Source organism: Pteropus vampyrus, unplaced genomic scaffold (assembly GCF_000151845.1).
Source record: "Pteropus vampyrus isolate Shadow unplaced genomic scaffold, Pvam_2.0 Scaffold516, whole genome shotgun sequence".
NCBI lineage: Eukaryota > Metazoa > Chordata > Mammalia > Chiroptera > Pteropodidae > Pteropus > Pteropus vampyrus.
Window position 1 is genome coordinate 1,669,988 of NW_011889297.1, and position 18,418 is coordinate 1,688,405.

Below are 18,418 nucleotides of genomic sequence, written 5' to 3' on the forward strand. Positions count from 1 at the left end.
CAATAATTAAAAAATGATCGAATATACAATGCCCATACCAACATCTGCTTTTATTGCTTTTATGTATGTAAAGATATGGTGGTGGTTTGGTGTGCTGTAGATGATCTCAGTATATTCTATATTCTACCTAACTTTCATAATAAATATGGTTTTATTATTACAGTTTATATCATTTTATCATCACAAAAATAATTTTTTGTAATGTCAGGCAATTATTATTTCCATTTAACATCAAGAAACTCGAGTACAATAAATTCGTGAGAATCTTTTAATAAGATTCTTTGGCTGAAAATTAGCAGAGCTAAGACTTGAACACAGGTCTATGATTACAGTGTCTGTGCTCTTTCCATTATGCCATACCACTTATAATGAATCACTAATCTTATAAACCCTTTGAGGTCAGGGACTCTTTATACATCATTGTATCAAAAATAATGCCTCGCCTACAGTAAGTGCTTCATAAATATTTATTAGATTTTTAAACTGATATGTAATTTACAAAGTACATTACATCTATTATCTTATTTAATCTTTACCATGACCAGAAAGTAACACCTCCACTTTATAGTTATTAAAACTGAAGCTCAGAATGATGTAACCAAGGTGGCAACATAGGTTGTTCCTGCCTTCACTCCTCATTACAAGAAGAACAACTAACATCTATTCCAGAACAAGACTGCACTGAGAGAATCCTAGAACATGGGGGTGAGGCTGAAGCACCCACCTGCACCTCAAAGACCAAGACAGGCTGCATTAGAAGGGTAAGACAACCACATACATGTTGCCCACATTGCTTCTCCCCCAGGACGATGCAATACCACACAGAGAGGTCTCTGATTTCTGAGCCTCTGGTTCCTTCAATTGGAAAAAAGAGAACACAGTGAGACAACTGGTCTCCCCTAGCATTGTGTGTCACTTTGTGGGAGCCCCTACTCTGATCTTGCACCATGGGGGTTGCAGGGAAATCTGCAGGGCCCAGCCACTGGGAATCTGACTAAGACAGAGGATAGGGTATGGGGCTTGCAAAAAACATCACAGGGATCTTAGCAGACCAAGTTCATGCCTTCAGTGCTTAAGTAATAATCCCACCAGCAGCTTTGCTTATCTACAGAACCAAGACAAGGGCGCACTCTTATTAGGGAACTTGGTGGGGTGCAGATCTGCCTGATTTAGATCCTCAACTGAGTTTTGCTGACTCTAGAGCCTGGTTTGCCCACACCCAGGAAAAGTGCTGAGTGATAGCACCACTCACTGTGGAGAATGCCTTTCAGACCCCTTTGACCAGAAGGGTTGGTGACAACTCCTTGAAGTTATTTGGTCCAGTGGTGCTCAAGCCTAGAAGCATGTTGGTAGAACTGATTACCCTAGAGCAAAGCAAGTATCAGGCATGGAGGCTTCCCAGTTATACACAAATAGGGGGATTAATTCATAACCAAGGTTGAGGGTAGCTCCCAGGCCCTCCCACCCCTTTTAGGCAAGGAGGCTGAGACATAGCCCCACCTGCTTTGGAAAGAATCTTCTAGTTCCATCTGACAAAAAGGGCTGGAGAAAATTCCTATAAACTAGGCAGCCCAGTGGTCCCTGATCCAAGGGAAGGGAAAACAGACCTAATAGTTTACAGAGCAAAGCCAATGGCCCTATTTAGCCAGGGGCCGGAGAAGTAGGTCAGCTCGGGAAGTGGGTCATCTTGGGAAGTGAGTCATCTTGAGTTAAGACTAGAAACAAAGAGATTTATCAGTTTTAGAGCTGCTTCTTTTGCTATGACCAGGTAAGGAATCTAATTCACAGCCTTGCTCAATGCTGAGTACAGTCTTCAGCCTGTCCAACCAGCGATCCTAGTTAGAGCACATGGGAAGCTGTGTCATCCATTTAACAGTCTTATGAACAGAAAGCTAATTAATACCTCATGTATTACTGAATATGGTGCCCGGTCTTGACCATCCAGTAAGCATGAGCAGAGAATTCAGGCAACCTCAGACCCTATTCTATAGCCTCACTTGGTTAGGGAACCAAGCCAGCAGTTCTATCCAACTGTTCTTAGCCAATGACACCCCCCATCCTTGTCCTCAAATCTCAAAAAGTTGTTTCACTCAAATATAGATCATAATAGTGGGCTCTACCTGCCCAAAGACATTACCAGCAGACATACCCAGAAACCCAAACTGAGCTGGCTGGTGAAGAAATGTCTCTGACAAAGCAAACCTGTTAAGTCTGGAAAAAAAGAGTCCATTACTCAAGTGTACAGATATCAACCAAAGGAATCAAGGATCAAAAAAATAGATAATATGACACCACCAAAGGAAACTAATAAAGCTCCAATAATTGACCTTAAAGAAATAGAGATCTATGAACTGTCAGATTAAGAATTCAGAATAATCCTTTTAAGGAAGTTTAGTAAACTACAAAAAACACATACAGACAACTAAACAAAATTAGGGGAAAAATGCATGAAGAAAATTAAAGGTTTGATATCAAAATAGCAACTATAAAAAAAATTCTAGAGCTGAAAAATACAATAACTGAACTGAAGAATTCAATAGAGTTTCAAAAATAGACAACCAAGCAGAAGAAATAATAAACACCCCAGAGGATAGGGCATTGGAAATTATCCAGTCAGAGGAGCAAAAAGAAAAAAAGAAAAGAAAAAGAGTGAAGAAAGCCTATAGGAATTATGGGACAAAATACAAAGAAGCAATATTTGCCTTATGAGAATTCCAGAAGGAGAAAAGAAAGAGAAAGGGATAGAAAGCATACTTAAAGCAGAATGGATAAAAACTGCCAATATCTGGGGACAAAATTTAGACAATCAGACTCATAAAATCCAAAGGATCCCAAATTGGTTGAACTCAAACAGAGCTAAACCAAGACACATTACAATTAAGTTTTCAAAAGTCAAAGTAAAGAAAGAAGTTTAAGAGCAGCAAGAGAAAAGAGAAAAGTTACATACAAGGGAACTCTCATAAGACTATAGGCAAATTTCTCAACAGAAATTTATCAGGCCAGGAGGGAAAGGGATGACATTCAAATTATGAAAGAAAACAACTGTCAATCAAGAATTCTATACACAGTGATACTGTCCTTCAGAAAAAAAAAAAGAAGAAGAAAAAGAAAAAGAAGAAGAAATAAAGACTTTCTTGAACAAACAAAACCTGAGGGAATTTGTTAGCACCAAATCTGCCTTACAGGGAATGCAGAAGGTAGTTCTTTGAGCAGACATAAAACAATGCTAATTAACATCATAAAAACACACAAAAATAGCATAAATCTCACTGGTAATAGTAAATATATAGTCATAGTTAGATTCTGCAATATGGTAATAGTGATACATAGCTCAATTAAATGTTTAGAAAAATGAACAAAGCAAAAGTAACCATAAAATTGAAGCTCAGAGAAGTTAATCTCTCAGTTTCATAGCTAGTAAGTGTAATTAAGACTTTGTAGTAATAGTCCTCCAACTTTGTTCCTTTTTAGATTATTTTGGCTATTCAGGTTTGCATTTCCATGTAAATTTAAGGATCATTTGTGGGTAGTATCACCATCTTAACAATATTAAGTTTTCCATTCCATGAACATAGGGTGTCTTTTCATTCCTGTAGGTCTTTCATTTTTAATGATGTTTTATTATTTTCAGTTCCCAAATCTTGCATATACTTGTTAAATTTGTTCCTAAGTATTTTTTGAAATTATTATAAATAGAATTTTCTTAATTTCATTTTAAGGTTGTTTACTGCTTGTGTATGAAAATATAATTAATTTTTGTATACTGACCTTTGTATTCTACAACATTGTTAAATTAATTTATTAATTCTAATAATTTATTTTGGGTTCCTTAGAATCTTCTGCATAAAATATATTATCTGCAAATAGAAATACTTTTACACATTCCTTTTCAGTTTGGATGTATATTCTTTTTTTTTTTTGTTGCCTAAGTGGATTGGCTATAACATTAATATTAATGTTGAATAGAATTAGCAAGAGTATTCATATTTGTTTTGTTCCTGGTCTTAGGAAAAGTTTACAGTCTATTGCCATTAAGTTTAATGTTAGCTGTGGGTTTTCCTTAAATGCCCTTTGTCAAGTTTAGAAATATTTCTTCTATTCCTACTTTATTATTTAATTTAACCATAGAAGATTGTTGAATTTTATCAAATTCTTTTTCTATGTTTATTGAAATCACTGTTTTTTATTTGATCAACATGGTGTATTATATTGATTGATTTTCATATGTTCAACCAACCTTACATCCCTGAGTTTATTTCCATTTGATTTTGATGTGTAATTTTTTATGTTCTTGGATTGGTTTTGTTGGTATTTTCTTGAGAATTTTTGCATCTGTATTCATAAAATATATTGGTCTGTGGTTTCCTTTTCTTGTGATATCTGGTTTGGTTTTGGTATCAGGATAATACTTGTTCCATATTTGGGAAGTCTTTTCTCTTATTCTATTTTTTGAAAGAAGTCTTAAGACATTTGGTAGTATTTACCAGTGCAACTGTCTGAGTCGATTTTTCTTTATGAGACTTTTTGTAAACTTTTAATAAGTTTTGATTTTTCAATTACAGTTTGCTTACAATATTATGTTAATTTCAAGTGTACAAAATGGTTATATGAAATGATCACCCTGATAAATCTAGTATCCATCTGAAATCATACATAGTTATTACAATATTATTGACTATATTCTTTATGCTATACTTTACATCCCCATGACTATTTTGTAACTACCAACTTGTACTTTTTAAAACCTCCACCAATTCTCCTCCCATCTGGCAACCAACAAAATGTTCTTCATAGCTATGAGTTTGTTTCTGTTTGTTTTTTTATAATTATTTTGTTCTTTAGATTCCACATGTAAGTGAAATCATATGGCATTGGTCTTTCTCTGATTGAAAGTCTATTTCATCTGGTATAAGTATTGCTATCATAGCTGTTTGTTTGTTTGTTTGCTTGTTTGTTTCCATTTCCATGAAATATCTTTTTCTATCCCTTTACTTTCAGTCTGTGTGTGTCTTAATCTGAAGTGAGTCTCTTGTAGGTAGCCTATGTAAGGATCTTGTTTTCTTATCCATTTAGGCACCCTATCTTTTAATTGGAGCATTTAATCCATTTTCGTTTAAAGTAATTGTTGATAGATATGTACTTATTGCCATTTTATTATTCATATTTTTTATCTTTTTTCTTCTTCTTCTTAAATAAGTCTCTAACTTTTCTTGTAACCCTGGTTTGATGTTGATAAACTCGTTTAGCTTTTTCTTGTCTGGGAAGCTCTTTATCTGTCCTTCCTTTGATCCTAAATAATAGCTTTTCTAGGTAGAAGGATCTTGGTTGTAAGTCTTTCCTTTTCATCACTTTGAATATTTTGTGCCAATCCCTTCTGGTCTGCAAAATTTCTGTTGATACATCAGCGGACAGCCATATGGGAGCTCCCTTTTAGGTAATTAGATACTTTTTTCTTGCTACTTTTAAGATTCTCTTTGTCTTTGACCTTCAGCATTTTAATTATGATGTGTCTTGGTGTGGGCATCTTTGGGTTTAGGACTCTCTGCACTTCCCAAGCCTGTATGTCTATTACTTTCATCATATTAGGGAAGTTTTCTGTCATTAATTCTTCAAATAGGTTTTCAATTCCTTGTTCTCTCTTCTCTTTCTGGTATCCCTATAATGTAAATGTTGTTGTGCATTATATAGTCCCAGAGGCCCCTTAAACTACCCTCATTTTGAGGGGTTCTTTTTCCTTGTTGCTGTTCTGGTTAGGTGTTTTCTGCACCTTATCTTCAAAATTGCTGATTCGATCCTCTGCTTTATTTAATCTACTGATGATTCCTCTGATGTGTTCTTCATTTCAGTAATTGTATTCTTCATTTCTGATTGGTTCTTTTTCATATTTTCTGTCTTCATTTATGTTTTCTATCTCTTTGTTAAAGTTCTCACTCTACTATTCCCCTAAGATCATTGACCATTCTTATAACCAGTTTTTGAACTCTGCATCTGGTAGATTGTTTGTCTCCACGTTGGTTCTTTTTCTGGAGCTTTGTTCTGTTCTTTCGTGAGGAAGATGTTTCTTTTCTTCCCCATTTTGGCTGCCTCCCTTTATTTCTTTCTATTTATTAAGTAGCGCTGTTAGATCTCTCAGTCTTAGTAGAGTGGCCTTATAAAGTAGTTGTCCTGTAGGGTCCAGTGGTACACTCATCCTGGTCACCTGAGCTGGGTACTCCAGGTGCGTTGTTTGTGTGGGTTGTGTGTACCCTCCTGTTGTAGTTGAGCCTTGTTTTCTGTTTGCATGTCAATGGGAAAGATTGACTGTTGAGCAGATTGGTTGTGAGGATTGGCCGATGACTACAGTAGAGAAGCTGTTGTGCAGAAGCTGACCCTGTGAAGCAAGATTTACTTTAGTGGGGCTCTCGTGCTAGCCCAATCTGCCCTTTGGGTATGTCATCCTCAAATGTGGCCAAGGGTGGAACTCCAGCTCAGTCCAAAGCCGGCCACTAGGCGAGCTGACCCTAGGTCCTCCTGGGAGGGGTCCCACTGCAGGCCATGTTTACCTGCAGCCTATGTCCTGCCTGGGGCCACCTGACATGAGTCACCAAGTAATCCACAGATGGCTGCCCCTTGCACTGGGCTTGGAAGTGCCTCAAAGGCCAAACCACAAACTGAGGCCAGCTGCAGACAGTACCAGTCTTGGGGCTGCTCAGCAAGAGGTATAAGGCATGCTGAGGCCAGATGCTGTTTGGATTTTGTGAATCTTTGAGAGATTTTAGGAAAGTCTGCAGCATGATCCAAAACAGGCCATTTGTATGGAAAATCTAATGGGATCAGCTTGAGTAGGCCAACAGTTTGGGTGAGGCAAGGTCTCAGGGAATCTCCAGGACAGGGCAAGGGGTGTTATCCAGGTGGATGGAGACTCAGATATAGCAGCGGGCTGTGTCTTCATGCTGGGAAGGCTCAGGGCTCAACAAAGAAACAATGGATTCTGTCAGCACTTCTGTCTTGGAGAAAGCTGCCTCTCTAGTCATTACCTTGAAGCCAGACAATTCCGTTCCTCTCTGTATGTCCCTGGTACCTTTTGAGCCAGTGCTCCAGAATAGGAGCTCAGAGTGAGTAAGTCCATTAGTAATTTCATGCACAGGCCTGTTAAATGCCTGGGACTCCAACAGCCCTCCATCGCACTCAGCCACAATTTCCACTAGTTTTCACACCTGGAAACTGTGGGGCCTTCTCATCTCAGTCCTGGAACCTTGGGCTGGGGATCCTGGTATGGACTTAAGACCCCTTGCTCCTCCAGGGGGACCTCTGCAGCCAAGACATTCCTCCCAATGTTTAACCACCACATGTGGATATGTGACCAACTCGTTCTGCATCTCTGCCCCTCCTACAAGTCTCAAGTTTGATACTTCTGTATGTCTTTAGTTGTAGGATTTCTGTTCAGTTAGACTTCAGGCAATTCTCAATGATGGTTATTCTGTAGTTTAATTTTGTGGTTGTAATTTTAATGTGGTCATGAGAGGAGGCAAGCACCACATTTACCTACTCCACCATCCTGATTCTATTTCTTTCTATCCTTTTTAGTCTATATCATTTATTTATGTTTTAATCTTTATTATCTCTCTTTTTCTGCTAATGTTAGGCTCTGTTCTTTTTTTTCTAGTTTGTTGATTTGTAAAATTAGCTCATCTGTTTAAGATATTTTTCCCAATTTATCTCTATAAAGTTTCCTCATAAAATTGTTTTTGCTGCATCCTATAAGTTTGGCATGTTATTTTTCTATTTTTCTTTCTCTCAGATACTTTCTGATTTCCCTTTTGATTTATCCTTTGCCTATTGATTTTCAAGTGTTTTGTCTAATTCCCACATTCATGAATTTTTCCAATTTGCTTCCTGATATTCTTGTCTTGTTTTATACCACTGTGGTCAGAAAACATACTCGATATGATCTCCATCTCCTTACAATTGTTAAGACTTGCTTTGTGACCCAAAATATGATTTATCTCTGAGAATATTTCATGTGTACTTGAGAAGAATGTGTATTCCACTTCTTTTGAATGGAATGTTATGTATATATCTGTTAGATATTTTTAATGTATAGTGTTATTCAAATCCACTGTTTCCATACTCATTTTCTGACTACACACGGTAGTCCACTCTTATGTGTGAGAGATATGTTCCAAGACTCCCAGTGGATGCCTGAAACCATGGACAGTACTGAACCCTATACACGTGATGTTTTTTCCCGTATATACATATTTCTAATAGTTAATTTATAAATCAGGCACAGTAGAGATTAACAATAATAACAAATAATAGAATAGAACAATTATAGCAATACACTGTAATAAAAGTTATATCAATGTGGTCTCTCTCTCTCTAAAAATATCTTATTGTACTGTAGTCACCTTTTCACTTATTGGAAGCATTTTATGGCTTCTTTTTGGCATATTTGAATTGCCAGCAGTGCTTCTTTTGTGCTTTGGGGTTATTATTAAATAAAATAAAGATTACTTGAACACAAGTACTGTGATACAGCAACAGTCAATCTGAAAACTGAGATGGCTACTAAATGACTAATGGGCAGGTAGCATATAAAGCTTGAATACACTGGACAAAGGGATGATTCATGTCCTGAGCAGGATGGAATGAAATGGTGTGATATTTCATCACACTACTGAGAATAACATGCAATTTAAAACTTATGAATTGTTTATTTCTGGAATTTCTCATTTAATATTTTTGTACTGTGGTTGACTGCAGGTAACTGAAACCACAAAAAGTGAAATCACGGATGAGGGAGAACTACTGTAATCCATCCAATGTTGAATGTGCAGTATTGAAATCCCCTATTATTATTGTATCGCTGCCTATTTCTCTCTTCAGTTGTTTATATTTGCTTTCAATATTTATGCACTACAATGTCGGGTACATATATATATTTAAAATAGTTATATCTTCTTGATTAATTGATGCCTTTTTCACTATATAGTAATATTCTTTTTCTCTTGTGACCAATTTTGACTGAAAATCTATCTTATCTCAGTATAGCCACTCCTGCTGTCTCTCAGTTACCATTTGAATGGAATATCTTTTTTCTATCTCTTCACTTTCAGTCTATGTTTTTCCTTAAATGAGTCTCTTGTAGGCAGCACATTGTCAGATATTGTTTTTATATCTATTTAGCCACTACATGTCTTTTGATTGGAGAATATAATCTATTTAAAGTAATTATTGATAGATTAAAAACTTACTATTGTCATTTTTTAAAATTTCCTAACTCTTCTGTAGTTTTCATTTTATTTCTTTCATTCTCAATGCCTTCTACTGTAATTTACTTTTTGTATTAATATGCTTTCATTCCTTTCTTTTTAATTTTTTTATACTACTAGAAGTTCTTTCTTTGGAATTACCATGCGTCTTATATATATCATCTTATAGTTGATATAGTCTATTTTAAGCTGATAACAACTTAACTTCAACCACATATAAAAACTGTACACTTTAATTCCTTTTCTCCCTACATTTTATGCTATTGATGTCACACTTTACATCTTTTTATATTGTGCAATCATTAAAAATTGTTATAATTATTTTAATACTATGGACTTTTAACATTTATACTGGAAATAAAAGGTGATTTATGCACCATCATTATAGTATTAGAGTATTCTGAATTTGATTATATATTTACCTTTACCAGTGAGTTTTATACTTTTATACTTTTTATGTTGTTACTTTACGTCCTTTCACTTCAACTTGAAGAACTCACTTTGTATTTTTTGTAAGGCAGGTCTACTTGTGATGAACGCTCTCAGCTTTTATTTGTCCTTCATTTCTGAAGGACAGTTGTATGGTACTGGTGGCAGGACCAAGGACAAACAGGGCTTTAGCTGAGTTCATAGGGAGATGAAACTGTTTCCAGGTCTATAGCTGGGACCACGGTTGGTGAGCCAGCCACTTGAATATGGATCTGTTTTCTCAAAATGGCCATCATTGGTCTTGGGCTCCACAGAGTTTTCACAATCTCCTATCTGAATCCCAAAGCTCCCACAAAGCACTTTTGTTCATGGATACCTGTCTAATTATTATTGCTGAGAGGAGATACAAGCAGGGCATCCCCTATTACATTATATTGTTGACATCACCTGGGCCGTGCTTTTGTTTCTTTGTATGTCTCATAAATTTTATTGAAAACTAGACACTTTAAATAATGTAATCAGATTCCATCCTCTCTCCAAGGTATATTGTTGTAGTTATTTAGTGACTTCCGAAGTAGTTCCATAAAGTTTGTATTCTTTGTTGTGGGTGAACACTAAGGTCTCTGCTTGAAATAGCTTAGTTATCAGCTAATGGATCAACAAAGATTTTCTTAAATTCCTTGAACCAATAAGTTTCCCTCCCTTTTCCAAGGGACTTTGTGTGCATGTTGAGACACACTTTCAACACTCTAGGGGACATTTGATAATTTTGCCTTAGCCTTCACTTCCTGCTGCCAAGAGCCTTAAAGTCAGTCAAACATGAGAGATTAGGGCTTTTACAGATTGTTTCTGAACACACGCACATCCCTGCACATGTATATGTTCTTCTAGATCCCCATAAATACTTGGGATCTTTTCGATGTCTCCTATGGACATCTAGTTCCCAGCTTTTCCTTATAAGTTTTTTACTCAGCTTCTTGTTTACCCCAACTGTTGTTATGACATAAGGCATGTTGAACAAGTGTCTCTAATTGTTTTTGATAAACATCCCTGGGGAAATATTTGTTCATCATGCCCTAGCTCTAAGTCAAGTCAAATAAAGACAAGCCCTGTGATTTAAATTGTCGATATAAGTAATATAAACAATAAGATCAGATAATGATAGTTCTATGGGGATGGGACTTTTGAGGAGCTTCAAACTCTGATCCCTCTGATGGCTTCTGAGTTGCTGGATCTCATGGCTACTGTGGTGAGAGTGAGGCTGTTGGCTTTCAAGGCCACATGGATAGCAGGAGGGAAGATGGGAATAGAGCAAATCAAAATGCCACAACATTTTCTGTTCTTATGAAGGGTCAGCCATTAATTTGTTGTTTTTGTGTTTGTGTTTTGTTTTTGTTTTTGAGTAAACACTCCTTGGATTATTGCAAGTCTTTGGTTAATTTCCGGAATTCTGGAAAAGGTGACTTTAACATTTTTTCTTATTGTTTATATTACTTACATCGACAAGCAGATTTTTGAAGATCTTTTCTGTACAATTTCTGTTGACATCATCTATAACTAGTATTTAAAATTATGTAGCTATCAAAAGATTTCATAGCATAAAGGTAATTAAATGAATTTTAGGGTATTTGGAAAGTTATTGCTGTACATTGTTTTCATTATTTTTTAACCCATTTCCCATTTAGAAAATAAAGTACAGCTCACTGCCAGCATTAATGTAATTTTACATAAGCATGCTATTTGAGGCTGAAGCAAATCTAACTGGTTTTCAATGTGAAAATAAAATATAAAAACTGTTTTTAGAGTTATTTCTAAACAGAACTTATCTCTAAACTTAATGTAACAGAAATGTATACATAAATTAGATTCATCAAATGAATCTTTGGCTAACAACTGTTTGAGAATGATGTTAATTAACATCACAAGTAGGAATACTACATTTTCTAGAATTTGATATTTTCATCAATTGAGAATTACTATATTTTGTAAGTGGAAATATCACTATTAAAAACAGAATGTATAAATAGAATGATGTCATTTGTTTCTAAAGACTATTGATATACTAGTGATGCAAAAATAATAATAAAAGTGAGATATTTCTTGGCAAACTTTGGAGGTAAGATTAGGACTGTAATCCATGAGTTATCTTGGGGCAATTGGGAAAATGTTTAATGTTGACTGAAACACAAAGTCAATTATAGATGGATTTTTTAAGTAAATCGTCCCTAGATAATAACTCACAAGAAATCATTTTAACACAAGTCATCATTATTTAGGTAAAAGTCAGGACTATATGTAACTGATATAATGATTTTTTTATATCTTTGATCAGCTGAACTTGGTAGCAGGCTTTTTTAAATATGTCAGTAGCTACAACAGTACAAAGAGCAAACATTTAATAAAATATTTATTAAAAACTTACCATGTACATAGCATTGTACAAATGTTGGGGTTGAAGGAAAGCAGAGATACAAACATGAATGTGGGTTCTTGCCTTCAGTAGAGCTCACAGTCTAGTAGGGGAGAGAGACTTGTAACAAATGAGAGAGGGAGTGAAGCAGGAGAAGTAGAGGGGAGAGAATCCTGAGTGTAGAGAGCTTTACTCAGTATTCTTGACCCCACTGTGGTCTTTCACACCTTAATGCCCTTTTTTATGCTATTCCATCTAGCCATTATGTTTTCTACAATTTTCTTATCCTTTCCCTGATGAACCCTCAAAGCCAGCTCAAATTTTACTTTCTTCACTTCAGATAACAGAATTACTTATTTCCTTCTTGGTATTCCCTTAGCACTTATAAACAATTTTGTGAAGGAATATTACACTGTTCTGTAACTATTTGTTTACATGTTTGTCTCACCTAATAGAATGTGAGCACCTTATAGAGACTTGTCATATTTGTTTTAGAACCCTCAGTACTTGGAGCAGTACTAGGCATGTATTATGCAGAGAAAGAGTGAAAAAATAGAACTTTTTGGCCTCATTCTTGTTTTTTGAGATAGGCTTGTAATGATAGGAGCTTTCCTCTTAATACCACTTTTACTGTGTCTCAGAAGTTTTGATGCAATAAGGGCCTAATATCCAAAATATACAAAAAATTCATACAACTCAATAACAACAAAAAAACAATCCAATTTAAAAATGGGTAGAGGATGTGAACAGATACTTCTCCCAAGAAGACATACAAATGGCCAACAAACATAAAAAGAATGCACAACCTCACTAGCTATTAAGGAAATGAAAAATTAAAACCACAATGAGATACCATCTCACAGCTGTCGGAATGGCTATAATCAACAGGACAAGTAATAACAAGTGATGGGGAGGATATGGAGAAAAAGCAACTTTCATACACTGCTGGTAGGACTGCGAATTGGTACAACCACCATGGAAAACAGTATGGAGTTTCCTCAAAAAAACTAAGAATTGATCTACCATATGATCCAGCAATCCCTCTACTGCGTATTTACCCAAAAGACTTGAACACATTTATCCAAAAAGATATTTGCACACCAATGTTCATAGTAGCATTATTCACCGTGGCCAGGACATGGAAGCAACTGAAGTGTCCTACAATAAATGATAGGATAAAGAAGCAATGGTACATATATGCAATGGACTATTACTCAGCCATAAGAAGAGATGAAATATTGTCATTTGCGACAACATGGATGGACTTTGAGATAATCGTGCTAAGCAAAATAAGCCAGACAGAAAAAGTTGAAAACCGCATATCAGTCATATGTGGGATATAAATCTAAAAGCAACAAACAAACATGACAAACAGAGACTCATAGACATGGACAGTGGACTAGTGGTTCAGAGAGAAGTGGGGGACAGGGGAAGTAGATGGAATAAAAAGGGGTCAAATATGTGGTGACTGAAATCTAACTATGGGTGGTGAGCACACAATATATATATATGACTTACTGTTGAATTGTGCACTTGAAACTTATTGGATTTTGTTAATCGATGTCACCAAAGTAAAAAAAGTAATTAAAAAAAATAAATATGGCAAGTGCGGATTGAGATGTGCTGCATCTCCATTTAATGACACAGTTTGAAAATAAAAATTATCTCATTAAAAAATAGAACTTTTTAACTTAAAGATCCAAATTGGCACAGTGATTTTATAATTTGGAAGGGTAGCTTTTGGATGTCCTCCGAGTGATAATGTTTGGATAAGATAAGAATGCAAGCCCAAGAGAATACTAGTTTGACATCATTTTTCAACAGTATAGTTGATGAGGAAGCAACCTACCAAGTCTGGAAGTATGAAAACAGGTTAGATGGACAACTGGCATAGAACTTTACAGTTTATAAATAGCTTTCACATCTGTTTTGTACTTAATCTTTGCAAACTCTTATGAAGTAGGTGCCATCATTGTTCTCAATTTACAAATGAGGAAACTATGGGAGGTATTATAAATTGTCCAAGCTCACACAATTAGAATCACAGCAGAACTGAGACTAGCACTTGAGTTTCCTGACTCTCATTCTACTACAGCTGTTGCTGCTTATTATTAAGTGATTCATACCTCTCTCTGCTGTAACCAATAGCAATAATATCTTACATTTATATGATTTTACAGTTTATAATATGCTTTCAACCTACATGTTGTTGTTTGATCCTTACACCACTCCTCTCAGCAACAGATAAGAGTATCCCCATTTTTTAGATGAGAAAACAGACTCATAGGTGAGATGACTGCATAAAGTCACACAGCTCTTGTAAATGGTAGAAGGAAGATTTGAACCCATATGTCTTGACTCCAATTCCAAATGCAGAAGGCTTTTCACTATATTTGTCTCCCTTAGTCCTGTTTGGAACCTTCAAGGCTCGCCAACACCCTGGGCTCATGGAATTCCCAGGAAAATGCCTATGGCATAACAAGGTTGACATATTATTTAATATAACATATCACATTATCAAGCATTCCTTATTCTGAAATCCTCTGAAATATTTTTAACTCTTTCTTATGAACTTCACTGGCTGCAGAAGTGCAGTGCTGCTGACTTAGAATAGAGCAGCTGTTATAAAAACAACAACACATAACTGTCTGAGGAAATGAAAACAATGTGTTGGTTTAAAAAAGGAGAATTAAGACTTATGAGACTCTAATAACCTCTAACACTGTTCTACTTCCCCTTTCCCTTCTATTTCCATTTGTCTCCCAATACAGTTTGGATTTCTTTTTGGAAATTTTGGGGCTAAGCAGACTGAAGCTGATGGCATTATAGCTGCGATACTGCAGCTACCCCTCAAAATCATCCTGATCATTGAGTTTTTTCTTATTTTAGTCTAATAATTTAATATGAAGAAATAAAATAAGGTATAATCTATTCCACTCATTATTCAAAGCAATAAAATTGGAAAGAATCAAGAAAGATCATGTTCAGTATTAACTGAATAGATGCTTAAGATATGTTCCTCGCTGTTAAAGTCATAAAACAGCATTATTTTTTTTTCAATTTACTGGAAGCATAGAATGACATAGCCACATTTTCCTATAGCTTTTGACCAAAAGAGTCTTAGGGGCAGGAGTGTGTGGCACAGAGAGGAAAAGAGAGAATGGAGAGGATGGCGAGAAAAGGGGAGAGTGGACAAGAGAGCAAAAAAGAGATAAGACACTTCAGAAATGAGTTGAAAAGTGGGTGTGTTCTCTAGAGAAGCCACCTTAATAACAGCTCCTCAGCCATCTCTAGTGACCAGAGAACACACATTCACTACACAGTTGCTCTAACAGAGATCATCTCTGTAGTGTATGATGTAGCTTTCCCACATGAATTTCAAGTGATTTTTCTCCAGATCTTCTTTATATAGCAAAAAGAAACGAGTAAATATATAACCTACAGCTTTCTTGTACTTCTGGAACGTTGAGCAGTAGAAATGTTTGTTTGTTTGTTTGTTTGTTTGTTTGTTTTGGTATGGCAGATTGAATCCAATATAAATTAAGGTTATATTTACCAGTGTGGTTTTAATTAGTTTGAACAATGGAGTGTATGCAATATGAAGTGTTTTAGATATGCTATGGATATAATCCTTCCTAAGGGATAAATGGTGATAGAAGGTAGCAGGAAAACGAACCCCGGTTCAAAACCTAAGAATAGGTCTTGAAATTAAATTATTGTGTGTCTATTGTATTTGAAATCCTAGAAAGATGAATGAATGATGAAAATCAACAGACTATTATTTTCCTATAAACATGTTGTCTAAAGCTTTAACATTTGATATGGGAGCATGGGACAAGAATTGAGGACATCTAATTATACAAAGATGTGAAACAAAATCCTAAAATTTAAATAAGCTCAGTTGTGCTTAATTATGGTGGTGACAATTTTTGCTGTGACATGCATCATATTGAAAATGCATTGAAGATAATGAAATTTAAAAAAGAAAAAGAGAAAGCCAAATTTGTTTTAAAGGGTTGTGTAAAAATTGACAGGTAGACGAGCTTGTCTAAAACACTTCATACTGTATACACTCCATTGTTCAAACTAGGCTTTTTTGAATACTTCCAATGATTTTGGCTCAGTAGACATGGCCAGATTTTTTTGCCTCTGTACAGGGCATTGTATGCAGGGGTCCCCAAACCCTGGGCCAACACCAGTTTTTGGCCTGTTAGGAACCAGGCCTCACAGCAGGAGGTTAACAGTGGATGAGCAAACAAAGCTTCATCTGTATTTGCAGCTTTTCCCCAGTGCTAGCATCACAGCCTCAGCTCCACTTCAGATCATCAAACATTAGATTCTCATATGAGCACTGGTCCCTGGTGCCAAAAAGGTTAGAGACCACTGTTGTACAGCATATTTTGGCTCCAACCAAAAGATAGAGTGGCTGAAAGGATAAGAAAACAAGACCCCTACATATAAAAAGGAAGGGGATGGGAAAATATATTGCTCTGATGGCCCTAGAAGGTATTTAAGTCAGACAGAGAAAGATAAACACTCTATGATTTCACTTATTTGCAGAATCTAAGGAATAAAAAGAACAAACTAATCAAGAACAGACTCACAAATATAGTGGACAATTTGGTGACTGAGAGAATGGGTGAAGGGCTAAAGAAGTACAAATTAGTAGCTGATGGATTGTCATGGGGATGGGGAGCACGGCGTAGGGAATGCAGTTAGCATGAATATGTTGGCTAGGTGGAGGGTCAGGGAAGGGAGGGTGCAATTTGGGTGATCGTTTTATGAACTATATAGATGTGTATCCAATGTATTGTATATTTGAAACTAAATTAAAAAAATAAAATAAAATAAAAATAAAAAAGACATTGGGAAAAAGAAAAAGAAAAAATGAAATGGAGTTTGTAGTAGAACCTGAAGATTAATCTTGGTAAATCGTTCTGTGCAAATGCAAAATGAATGAATTCTATGTCCTAATAGAAAGATGGAGGAGGGATGGAAGAAGAAAGTACACTAAGCAGACTAAATGTTAAGAAGAATAATTTGTGTGTGTGTGTGTGTGTGTGTGTGTGTGTGTGTAAATTTTTGAGGTCACTATTGGCAGCTTTTGCCTGCAAATGCTTCTCTGCTTTTTTAGATTTAAATGCAAGTTTGTAATCATGTGCTTAATCATATTCTTAAGCAAATTATAGGCAAGCTCTGTACATATAGCATGAGGCTTTCTGTTAACAAAGCTCTTAAAACAAATTACATCTACTCTTATAATTTCATCTGACTAATGTGATTTTCCAAAGTATGCCAGTATGCAATGCATTTGTGATTTTTTTCAATCAATAACAATGAAAGATAAGAAACCCTTTTCAACACCTGTCATAGGTAGCTGCTAGAACATCATCTTTGAAACTTTTTCCATACTCACTTCCTTTTTGGGCAAAAGTAACTATTTTCTTTTAGCCATCCTAAATGCTTTTATTTATCCCTAGAAGCTCATCAGTAATATTAGGCATGAGGTATTGACTAAGGGAAAATATCATATTAATCTTCATATATCTATAATTTTAAAATCTTTTTCCTGCCCAGCAAATTGTTACTCTTTCCTCTAAGCCTCAACTGATAAATCCCTATACTTTTTAAAATTATACTTAGCATACAATATTATATTAATTTCAAGTATACAACATAGTGATTCGAAATTTATATATATATATATATAAATTTATATATATATATGTAAGGTGTGTGTATATATATATAGTTCATATATATATATATATGATATAGATATATATATATCTATATAGTTCATATAGATATATATATATATATACACTTTACGATGTGATCACCACACTAAGTCTAGTAACTGGTTATCTGTCACTCTGCAAAGTTATCACAATATTGACTATATTCCCTTTCACCTTCATCCATGCTCCCACTCTCCTCCTTTCTGGCAACCATCAATTTATTCTTTGTTTCTATGAGTCTATTTTTGTTTGTCTTGCGCGTTCATTTGTTTTTGGTTTTTTTTTTGATTGCACATATAAGTGGAATCATGCGATATTTGTCTTTCTCTGTCTCTTAAACACTTGTCACAGATTATAATTGTGAATTATATACGTATTTGATTACTATCTGTCTCCACTCATCACCACCACCACTATAAACACTTTGAAATCAGAGTTCATGTCTGTTTTTATACCCCCAGCCCCTAATATGTTTCCTGGCACATAGTTGGCTCTAAGTAAATATTAATTATTTACATAATTAATAAGTTGAAAGATGACTTCGAATAGTATATCCTTCTCGAATCCTTTCCTAATCTCTTCAA

At 35.4% G+C, this 18,418-nt stretch overlaps 1 protein-coding gene across 24 annotated transcripts in view; it reads left to right on the top strand.

The window, feature by feature from the left end:
• The window catches only part of ZC3H12B (zinc finger CCCH-type containing 12B), a 344,821-nt gene that overhangs the window by 306,367 nt on the left and 20,036 nt on the right, over positions 1-18,418 (top strand). Inside the window, exon 4 of one of the 24 annotated variants that reach the window (XM_023525003.1) lies at positions 546-761. The exons of 22 other annotated variants lie outside the window; for them this stretch is intronic. The gene's annotated coding sequence lies outside the window, so the exon portion shown is untranslated. The remainder of the gene's footprint in view (positions 1-545; positions 762-18,418) is intronic. One more of the 24 variants, XM_023525004.1, reaches the window with a different exon arrangement.